The sequence below is a fragment of the Porites lutea genome, chromosome 4, assembly GCF_958299795.1.
Source record: "Porites lutea chromosome 4, jaPorLute2.1, whole genome shotgun sequence".
NCBI lineage: Eukaryota > Metazoa > Cnidaria > Anthozoa > Scleractinia > Poritidae > Porites > Porites lutea.
The window spans coordinates 18,119,536-18,131,645 of NC_133204.1; positions in this window are offsets into that span (position 1 = coordinate 18,119,536).

Here is a 12,110-nt window from a genome sequence, read left to right on the forward strand (position 1 = left end):
GAGGTTTTGCAAATCAAATCTTAATCCATGAAATGATACTCAGTTAAATGTTCTTTTCGGGTAACATCACGAAGGTGAAATACAAACCACACTAAGTGGCAATTCCTTTTTACCATCGGGCAAGGGAGTTGACAAAAGTCAGTATGATTACTTGGTATTTATAAAGCATTACAGATCTACAGTCGACCGTACCTTTTGAAAGTAGCTGTGGTGCTCTAAGATGCTTAAGCATGTTTTTCCACGTAGATTCTGCTGCTTCAGTGTGTATAGTTGTGTTTCTTGCGATCGTATTTCATTTAGAAGTAGATCCCGTGATGCACTAGAGTTAAAAAATGCGTTACGTGCAGCACAGAGGTAAGATTCGTTGGGGACTTTATCGGTGTTCAGCTATTGCGTTGCTCGCGTTTTAGGTTTTTGTAAGCCTTTGACCCGTAAATCATTTGACTAGGCCAACGACTGTTGATATTCTTGCAGTAAAAAGTTCCGTGGAGCATCATTTGATTGGTGATAAGACACACAGATACATAGGGCCTCAAAAACTGGCGCTATTGCAGATTTTCAATTACGTGGTAAGGCCGACCCGAAGTTACGCCGCGTTCCTTTCTTTCTTGTGCGGTTGGGATAATTCTTCGCCGTACCGTCTGTTACTCCGCCCGCTCCACGTCATTTTATCACCGTGTGATCACAAAGTTGCAGTTGGGTATTGAATCTGGTTCATTATATTCTTTTCCCTTTTTTTTAGGTTTCTTCTCGATAATAGGAAAGAATAAAGCTGAACATTATCCTTATGTTACAGGACGTAGGCAGATAAGTCTCCTCGATTTCATTTCGAAATATTTACCATGAAGGGCCACAGAAAAAAAGGGGATGATAGTGCGTTGAATATTGTCAGTTTCCTCTTACTCTAGCAAAAGACAGCAGGGAATTTACGAACACAAATAAATCAACTAGAAAACTTTTGTTTTACTAACAGCTTGGTGTATGTCTGCTGCTTTGCTTCGACTGTGCATGTTAACAGCACATGTAGCATGCATCTCTTTGTCGCTTTCAAACCTTTTTCCTTTCTCAAATTTTAATTTGATTTTATCTTTTTGATATACTTGGAAGCTTGCAAATGCGTTTCCTGTTTCCAGACGTTTTCTGTTTCTTTTCTTTAGTGCAGCCGATGCATATCCATTCATTTCCGACATTTTCTCATGAGTAAGATTATTGTATAGGTGTGTCTTAAGATAAAACAAAAGCCACAGTGCATCATGTAGTTGTGACATAAAACTCAATTCATCGTTAGGCTAAGAATCCTTATTTCTCTCTTTACTTAGAACTCGGAATGAATACAATTATTACGGAGTTTTCCTTTTAACAAAGTAAAGATATCTATTTCCAGTTAAAAAACCAACCATTGATAAGAACGTTGTTATTAAAAGCCTTCTAAGCAGGGTACATCAAGGACACCTGTCGCTTTATTTTGACTATTGGTCGTGAAGGGAGTTGCATGACTTCTAAATAGTGAATATCGATGGTAAACCGAACCGTCGACATTCAGTTTCTAGCGGGAAGAGCGCTAGCAACTGATTTAATGTATTTCTATTTGGAGCATAACACACTCTTACCAAGACACAGAAAAATGGTTGGTGTAACCACAGACGGCCTAAATGAAAATCGCCCTGCTAATATCCTCTGTTCCATTTCATTTCAGAATTACCAAGTTTTATGACTTATCTGCCACATATCTTTTAAATTCATACTGCTCGCTTACACTGTTATGTGTTTATTACAAGCTTTTGAGCCAAGCTGTCAAGCAGTTGCACACTCGTGGGTTGTAAAAGCTACGAACCGGGAACGACTCAGTCTCAAGCTTGTCACTGTTTTAGTGGTCCATTTCCGCTACTTGGAATCAAGCATACCTTATGTAAATCTAAGAATCGTTGTTTGCCTCGGTCAATCGGAATTCGTTTCATTTTACTGTGTATAGCATGAACTCGATCACAGTTCCTCCAAAAAAAGGAAGCTTCAAGTTGATCTTACGCTAATTTTTCGCGTTATATCTGGAATTTATGAAGGAAAAGAATGATTTTAGTGAGATCCTCGAAAAAGAGGAAATCAATTATCAAGGCGTCTCTCCCATGACATCAAGGTAAATGATATGTACTGGATAGATTTATTAAATAGAGTAGACATTGCATTGTCTATTTAGCTTTTTGCTGCTTCAACTGGAACATTTGAAAGCAAACAGATTTCTGTCAAGGATCATGGCTTATACAAAATGCATTTACAGGCATCTTGCGACAAAGGAACATGAGTATCATTGGCCACCTCCAGAAACTGAGGCCACACTCTCTGTACTTGTGTCAGTTAGTCCGACTGATCTTGCGTCTTTTACTAGCTTCGTCTTGGCTTGCATTTTTTTTTTTTTTTTTCTTGAGCATTTCTGTTGCGGTTGATATTTCTATCCTTAAAAGAGTTCCATAATAGTACATGTATTTGGGCTTATTATCACAGCTCTTAAAACTGCGTACAGTCGATGATGCAGAGTAAAACCTAACAATTTTTGGAAAATTTTTCTCCATCCGTTATTTCAATAGTGTCTACTTAGCTTATGCTGCATCGCAAAACTGATGTGAACAAATGCAATGACAATGGAGAACAATGCAAATTTTCCTAGGGAAAAAAATACTAAAGAGCTAAACTTAACATCGTTGCTCTACATCTTCGTTGATAGCTGGCGACCCAGAGCTCCACGTTCTTTCCTCCAAATCATTATTACATACAAAATTTTGTACTAGGCTAAAGAGTTTCAACCTGTATATCTATACTTATCATACACCTGCTCCAGCTTTCTCCCCGGCTATGAAGAGTCTACATTATTGCAAGGATGTTTTTCATAGCTGGTTTATCTGAGGCTGGCTTCAGGTGAGGGTATCTTCCAAGATTTTTTATGACTTCATATTTCCAAGACAGGAAAACTAGTAGTTTTAATTTAGTCCAATGATCGACTAAGAAAGAGCAGTGGTCTCTTTTGTTTGACTCTAGTTTGCATAAAGAGCTTCATTAGCTTAAAGCACTTGGAACGTTTTATCGCTTTACAAGTGTATTTATGCGTTTGAAAATCAGTAGGAATTGGACTCCCTTAAGGACTTGCCACTAAATGCCCGGGACTAAATGCAACAAAAGATTTATCATATCCTATACAGAAGATAATCTTACTTGTATTCAAGAAAAACTTATAGATGAGAAAGAAATGGCCACACAAAGAACTTCTTATCAATCTAAAGACTGACATGTGGATGGGTAAGGACACTTTCCACGTTTCAGTTTCTTTACAGTCTATGGTAAGAACATAAATGGACTCATGAACATCTCTACATTTCAGATCTCGAAATTAAACACTTTCACACCACATATCATCCCTTTCAGTACATTACTGAAAGAAATTGCATCACAGTTGTAGTTAGGCAGGTCTAAGAGAGTCCTCTTTACAGATAATGGTCTTTCGGATGGTTTATTGTGACGAGCACCATAATCATAAAGGTTGTTTCGGAAAATTCCCATGTCAGTCTTGCTTGATTTCTAATACGCTAAATTGGATAAACGTTTTCTGCAAGGGTGTAGGAATTAGTAACAATAGTAATTGATAATATTAATAATAATAATAGTCACCCTGCTAATATTCTATGTTCCATTTTATGCCAAAATTACCAAGTTCTATTACCCATGACAACATACCATTTATACTACTGTCTCTTATTTAAGGGAAACATTACTGATTATAGGCTCGCTTACAACAATTATGTATTCATTACGAGCTTTTGTGCCCGGCTGTCTCATGGTTGCACACCCAGGCGTACGGAGACGACTAAGTGACTTGGTGTATTCAGCGCTTGCTCGGAATCAAGCATACTTTTATGCATTCAAGAATCGTTATTTGCTTCGGACAATTCCTTTGGAAATGTTATTATCTTGAAAGAATGCTTGAGGACTATGATGGACCTCATCTGTTGACTGATTCTCCTGTCCACAACTTAAAACCAGGCGAACGTGTTGTTTGCTCGGAGCATACAGCATATGGTAAGCTACTGGATGCACTGACATCTCCGTTCACATTTCTATCTGTAACCCCAAACATACAAGTATTCATACTAAGATCAATCTTAATTTGTATAAAAAGTAAAGTAACTAGAAACCTGGCTATACAGGAAAATAATCAATTGTTGTTGGAATACTTGGATAATTCTAGACCTCATTCTTTGAATGATTTGCTAAGCCATTTGCTAACTGTAATGCTACACTGGTTTTCACCTTAAGCCAGCTAGTGATGTGTGATCGCTCTCTCAATCAACCAATATCTACATCAATATTTTATAGCTTGGAGTAAACTGAATAGGGTTCGATTGGTGATAATGATTTCGTTTTACTTTCAGTCTTTCTACTGTGTAATGGAAGCTCGGCAAACATTAGATAGAAAACAGGGTGTAATGATAGTAATTTTCGAAGCAGTTAAAACCGTTTGGGAATATCAACATTTTACTTTGTGTAGGCCATGATTCATGATTGAATTGAATCTGTTGTCTCCATGTGGCCCTTGTTCTTTGCTCGTACTGCTTTGCTTTTTGTAACAGCAGAAAACGCGTCGTTTTACGCGAAGATCTGTGTTTGTGTTTAACAATTTGTGCAAGAAACATACCGTAAAATTCCAGCAAGAAACGTAATTAGGTAAACAAACGTAGAGAGGAAAAGGAAAAAGGGGGAAATGAAAGGAAGTGCATCATTTCAATTCTTTTTGCTGTTGCGCAGGAATATCTAGACTTTAACGATAAAGAGATGAACTAAACGTATCTGTATACGTAGCCACCTTTCGCTGGCTTGGCATCTTTTAGGTGATGGCCGTTTTGCAAGGTGTGTAATGTGTCCGTGTTTTTCTCTCTGTTTTACCATAGTTCTAATCATACTTTTGTAATAGTAATCTAGGCAATAGGATGAATTTGCGGACATATAAGTATAGGGCTTCCATTAATCATAATCTAATTCTAACCTGTGATCAATGCCGGGAAGGTTTGCTTGCGTAGAGCTTGCTTGGGTGAATAAAGCCTTTGTTAAAGGACCAATCTTTTAACACTGGTTCGAATGACAGGTCCTCGTGCAAGGAAACGAGACTCAGTAAAATCGCGTGCGAGACATAACACGTTCTCTCGCTTGTCATTTGATATTTCAAGATTGTTTATCAAACTCCGTCTGGGTTCTGTCAAATTGGCGTTTGTTTCATAATAATATCCTGTTTGCAAGCTAACCCTAGCTCCAGGGGGGAAGTGACTTCCGTATGAAGGGTACGGGAATACTCGTTGGAGATTAAATCCCTAAAAGAGGGTCTCAATGGGGTGGTGTCTTTTACGGTTATCGGCTAAAATTTTGGCTCTTTTACGGCTATCGATTGATTTTTTGCAGTAACGGTTAACAGAAAAGTTAAAAATTAATTTCTTTTGTTTCAAAAAGTTAAATATTAATTAACCTGTATTTTTTGTATCTTTAAAGCAAAATAAAGGCCTTCGGATCATCTCGGGATAAAATAAACTATTCTATTGAAAAATTTTCACATTTAATAGATCAATATACTTTTATAAAGTATTCCATTTCTAATATCATTTTACAAATAGAAATGCCAATAGTGAGCAGACACGCGAACGCCCAACTCAAGGCCGGGGCGCGACATTCCACACTAGAGACGGCTTATTCGTTTGAGACGGGTTATCCGTTTGATGATTCGCGTCAGATAGGTAACACGTCTCAATTTGAAAATGGAATAGTTTTAATTTTGAAATGAACAACCCCCCTGACTTTATCCGTCAATTTTGAAGACGGAAGATGGATTATCCGTTACAGACTGAGCCTGTGTACAGCCGCAACCTCCCCGCAGAAAAAATCGGAGAAGGGGTGTCTAACGCTGTGGAGGAGGGGGCGACTGTACACAGGCGAATCTGGATAATCCCTTTCTAGCTGTCCTGTGAAAACGGCCAATAACAAAATTCCCGTGTCCAGTGTTTTCAATAATAGCGAAGGACTGTACAAAACGACTGCCTGTTGTTGCCTTGTCCGTAGACCTCATTATTCCGCGCGGCTAATGCGTTTCGGGTCACGTGGTCAGAGCGAGTTCGCCACCGAAATGCCTTGACCGAGATTGCGTGGGAAGACGCCGTACATGCAGGGACTAGGCATGGCAATGTCTACCGTAGCGTCAGAGAAAAACAGGAAAATATTGTTTATCGGCAACGTGTTTTACAAGCAGCTCTGCGTGTTGTTTCACTAGTGTTTCGAAGGCACGACCTTCTGAAAATCGCAAATATTAATTCCCAGTCAAAAGCCCTCTTTCGCTATAGGAAAAATTAGTTCCCCGAGATACACCTAAAAGGCTTTTCGCCTGACGTGCGTACGGAGTCAAAGTAGCCGGAAAATAAAAAACGCAACCATAAGCGAGTTAAACACCTTCCATAAAATTAACAAATCTAGGGGACAATTTCTTTTACGGTTAACTCTTTTTTTACCCAATTTACGGCTAACGGTTGAAATTTTTCAATTTTACGGCTATCCACTAAATTTTTGGCCGTTTTACGCCTATCGGTTAACCCCATTGAGACCCTCCTAAAAGGGGCCTATTTGTGCTAAAGCAGCTGCGTTATGAAGTTTATCAAAATTCAAGCATTGGGAACTACCGCCAGTTTGAAGCATAAATGAAAACAACTTCTCAAAACAAAAGAAGAGGACATTGATTGCACAGAAAATGCAGAAGAAGACACGGATGGACAATCTTTGAAAAGATAAAAAGGATTGGAATTGCAGCTTTTGAAAACTTATTAGCATAACATTTTTCCAAACTTCGTTTTCGATTTTGACAAGAAGCTGTGATTTTGTTATTCACAAGACGCCAAAGTAGTTTCTTGAGTTTCATAGCGTATAAGGGCACGTGATTTAGGGTCCCCACTAGGGTTCTTCAATCCCGTAATCCCGACCCAAACTTTCGTCCGACTCCGTAATCCTGAGGGTTATTTCGGGCATTTTAAGTCGCGCGCATACCTTCAATCCCGAATGTTGCCTCGAGCAAGAATTCCGAGCTTCAAATAAGGGAAATCCCGGATCCCGAAAACCGTATCGGGGACCCTCGTAATTGGCAAAATTGAAAAAATGTACAGCCGTGACATAGCCCCTTTAAACAGTTAGGCAACTCGTGAGAATGATGTCCTTAACACACTATCATGGTGTTTTATTTTCTTTAAACCGTATTTCCTCATTAACCGTCTGGGTGCTTAATTAAAATTACCGCTTAAAGGATGGGCGCTTATTGAAAGGAGGCCGCTTAATCGAGGGGAGCGCTTATTAAGTTTTCCTCTCAACGAAGTGTAACTTTGTTTTGGCCAAATCTTAAACAGAAATGGAAAGTTAATATTAATATCCTTTCGTTTATTGAAATATGAGTTGTAATCAAGCTTACTGTAGTCCCATTAAACACTTTTAAAATACCCCCGCCCCAAATATAGTCGTATTGTATGTATCTGTTGTGGCTTTGTTGTGGTACGATTTATTTGCCGCTGTTTTTGGGAATGGAAATGTATGATAATATCTTTGAAACAAAGGCAAGTAAAATTCAAACTAAGGATATAATTTAACCACAACATATCCATAGTTAGCGTGTTGGAGAAGAATCTCCTGCTCATGCTATGATGATGACGGCGACGATTATGGTGATGATGATGTTGATCAGCCTCGTACCCAGGCCTGTTCGCGCTATCCGAGTGACCAGAGGAGGCTTGGAACCGAGCGCGATAGCGCGAGGCCTGGCAAAAAATGGCAAAAAAGTCCCAGATCGACGAGAAAAAGTCCCAGATAATTTCTCCACGAAAATCCTTTGTTTTCTGCGACGATCACGGAATATTTCGGACTCATGAGATTAATACATCTCTTCCGAGCATCTTTGGACCGTTTCAACTGATAGCAACGAAATGTGGCGGGCATGTTTTCCCAAAAACACTGGTAAGTTAAGCATGTTGTTTACAGTCTTGTTCGCTACAAGAAGATAGAAAAAATTGTCTTCGTAGTTGGGCGTGGGACGATCACTGTACAGTGTATGTACACTAGTATCAAAGGCTTCATTTTCATTGAACAAAATGGGCGTTGATTTCCTAGTTACAGGGCTATAGTGGGCTTATTTTGCCTTTGTTGTTCAAATCGTTGGTAGGAAAAAATCACGAGAATCATTTACACGGTTTCGCGCGAAAATCAAAAAAAAAAAAAACACTACATGCCATTTTCAGCTGTTTGAATATGCTTTTTGCACTTTATAATAACCTAGTACCTTGAACTTATACGTTGCAGCTCCCAGTTCATGTACTGAACATTCTAATAGTCTATTTTGAAAATAGCACCAGTAACTTGTGTAATATTCGGGTGTCTTAGTTTTACCTGATTTTTAATGATATGACCATTCAGTCCTTTATATGATTGCGACTTAGAGCGATTTTACTTGACCCATGAAACATTTAATAACAACTAGTGCAAAATATAGCTACAAATAAACAAAAGAAGACAATAGAATTAGTGCATAGTAGTGCTTAGTATTCTACTTCCTGTTTCATGCGTTAAGTAAAATCACTCTGAAGGAGGTTGCAATTTTAGAGATGGGAAAATTTTGGATAGTTGACACTTAATCTTAATTTACCTACCTGACAGGCATAATTTCTGAGCAAGGTATTGTACATCAAATGTTTAGTTTTTTATTATATATTGGCTATTTTTTTTACCTTCCTTTACATTAATTTTCAAGGGATGAAAGGAGAGCATGTAATAGACGACACTGAGGATGCAAAGGATACAGGAGCAAAAGGAAAATGTAATTCAGCTGAAGAAAACTTGAAATGAAAATAAAAATATGAAACCGTGATGTTTAATATTGAATTTCTTAGATTTCATCAAACAAAACTTTGTTGATTTCACAAGGAAATTAGATTGATTTCCTAACAAGCCATAGTTCTGAACACTTGTGAAATTTGTTAAGAGAAATTTTTTAAACCTGATAACAACTACTTCTTGTCTTGTAAAGCTTGTTGTGGGAATGGGTTGGGGAAACAACTTCAAGACCAACTTAAGACCTTTTTCCACTTAATTTGATGCCATAATGGTACCATTGGCTGGGCCAGCTACATGCCATTTTCAGCTGTTTGAATATGCTTTTTGCTCTTTATAATACCCTAGTGCCTTGAACTTGTATCTTGCAGCTCTCAGTTTATGCAGAACATTATAATCTGTATAATATTGTCTATTTTGAAAATAGCACCAAAAACTCGTAATATTCTTTTTAAACTTATGACTCACTGGAAGACCACTGCTGCGAAAGTGGTTCGAGATAAAAAAGAAAACAGAAAAAAAAGGGAAAGCACTTAATTTGAGTGTCAATGTATTCAGCACGAAAGTAATAATTAGGGACACTATTTTTACGTCTACTACCGCCATTTTACGTGGTCATGCATCCGAGCCACGCAAAGGTCTAGCCATTTGCAGCAGGGCAAAGGTAATACCTTCATTTCTCAGTCATTTTAAGATCCTGAGTATTGGTCCGATCCCGGGAATTGAACTTCTTACCTCCCACTCTGCATTCAAGCACTCTACCAACTGAGCTAATCCTACCACGGTTGAGATTAAGTTTACATAAGATAGTAGTACAGTGGAACATAGATAAGGGGTCGTGCAACATCAACAACAATAGAATCAGACATTGATAGAATCAGAAAGAAAGCTTGGCTGAAAGTTTTCAACAGTCCCCAAAGGATCATCTCATTTAAATGGTGGGTAGATACACTGGTTGCAGATAACTTGGATATAGAATTAAATTTTATTCATGCTAAATGCTATAAAAGCATGGACACAAAGTGTTAATACATCTGATGCCGTTTCAGGATATTTGAACGCTCCTGATGTTACTCAGTATGTTGTAAACTGCCCCTATAGCTTGTATCTGCCACATTGAGGCGTATTCAAAAGGCTGACAGCACTTTATGACTTCTGTTTTGTATATTTAATGGACAAAAGCAGCGTCTATGAGTTGATCCACTATCGTTTAGGACGACACCTAGGCTAGAAGTCTCTCTTGAATTGCAATGCGCGCAGTGCTGCGATTCGATTAACAAGTTTTTCATCCGCTAGATAATATGCCGAGTACAGAGCTAATTCGATGACACATCTTTCACGAACTTCAACAGGGTTTAACTCATTCCTGACAGGCAATGGAACACACTCCTGAGATGGGACGATTTGTTGGGCTGAATTAAATCCATATTTTTTGATACAATCAAAACTCGAAATTACTGACCTACGATAATAACAGGTGTACACGCGGAAAGATTCCTTGAAAGAAATTTCTCCAACATCTCTATGTATTTGATTGCAAACGTTGATTAAAGAATCCCAACCTATTTCCGACGTTTTTTTTCATTTCTTCAAGAATCTTGGCTGAAGTCGCGTTCTTGGCTTGACGCCGCCATTTTGGATTTGCCATTATTTGCCAGGCGTTCTAGGCGAATTTTCCCGACAAGCTTGACAGGTGACGTCACATCCGAAATCGCCGAGGACGACTGGGAACGAGGCTGGATGTTGATGATGATGTGGTGGTGGTGAAATAAACTATTGAACAGAAAATGAAGAAAAAAATCTTAGAATGACTTTCTTAAATTTCCATTATGGAATATCAACTAGGGGCTAATATGAAGACCTTTTATTGTAATAGATATCTCAAGTTATGGCGTTTATGTTCGGAATGTGACTCCTGTGTGGTTTTCTCTCCACCAGTGCAATCAATCAATCAATCAATCAATCAATCAATCAATCAATCAGTGTCATAGTGTCATTATTCCATTATCCGCAAAGACGAATAGCTCATAAGTTGAATCTTAATATCTCCAATATGTCTGTTAAATCTGATAACCAAGTTAAATACCTAGGACTCATTTTTGATTCTAATTTGAACTGGAAACCGTACTTGCACGAATTGAGCAAGAAGATTTCAAGAGGTATTGGGGTACTATCTAAAATAAGACATTATGTAAACGGAAACATTACTTCAATTATATTATTCACTTATTTACCCCTTCCTCACCTACGGTTTATCAATTTGGGGCAATACTTATAGTTCTACTCTCAGACCTTTGATAATTCTTCAAAAGAAAGCAACGCGTATTATAACATTTTCGGAACCAGGTGATCACTCTGAGCCTCTTTTTAAGAAATTAAACATTCTTAAATTAGCTGATCTTGTTACCCATCATAATGCACTCCTCATGTATAACTATCACCATAATCTTCTTCCATCTTCCTTTGAAAATTTCTTTAAAACGGTAGCATCCATACACTCATACAATACTAGGCTTGCTTCTAAATCAACCTATTACCTCAATACTATCAAAACAAACTATGGTAAATTCAACTTTCGCTTTGCGGCTGTAAAAGTTTGGAATAACCTTAATGAAAGCATTAAACACCTCCCCCTTAAATCCTTTAAAAACAAAGTCATGTCAAACATCTTACAGTCTTACTGTTCGTGAGTCTTTTTTCTTCTTCTTTTTTTTCTTTTTTTTTTTCCTTTTTCCTTTTTTTCCTTTTATCTATTTACTAATTCCTTGTTTGTTCTAGCTTTAGTGCCAACCTACCTCCTATGCCTGAACATTATTTTGCTTTACTCAGCTCGATTAGCTTTTTAGTTATTCTGAGTAAATGTTACCTTTTTCGTATTAATATATTATATTGTAAATTAAGTTAACTTTTATTTGGTAATAAAGCTTATGTTGTTGTATATAATTGTAGGTATTAGGGTTTCTCCGAATATCATGGGCCAGCTGGGGGCTAGGACATGTATAACACGCATGGCAAAACTAAGAACTATAGCTACTAATTTTGTTGCAATCCAGTTTTTAAGCATATCAAAATATGCTTAAACAAAGAAATGAAAATTAACCATAAGTCATACTCCATGACTGTTCCAAAATACTGTGAAGACATATGGAGACCCAAAAGGCTTCTTGCCACGAAGTCTGTGGTCTCATCGATAAAACGTTTAATGTAGTTATGTTTCTATTTTT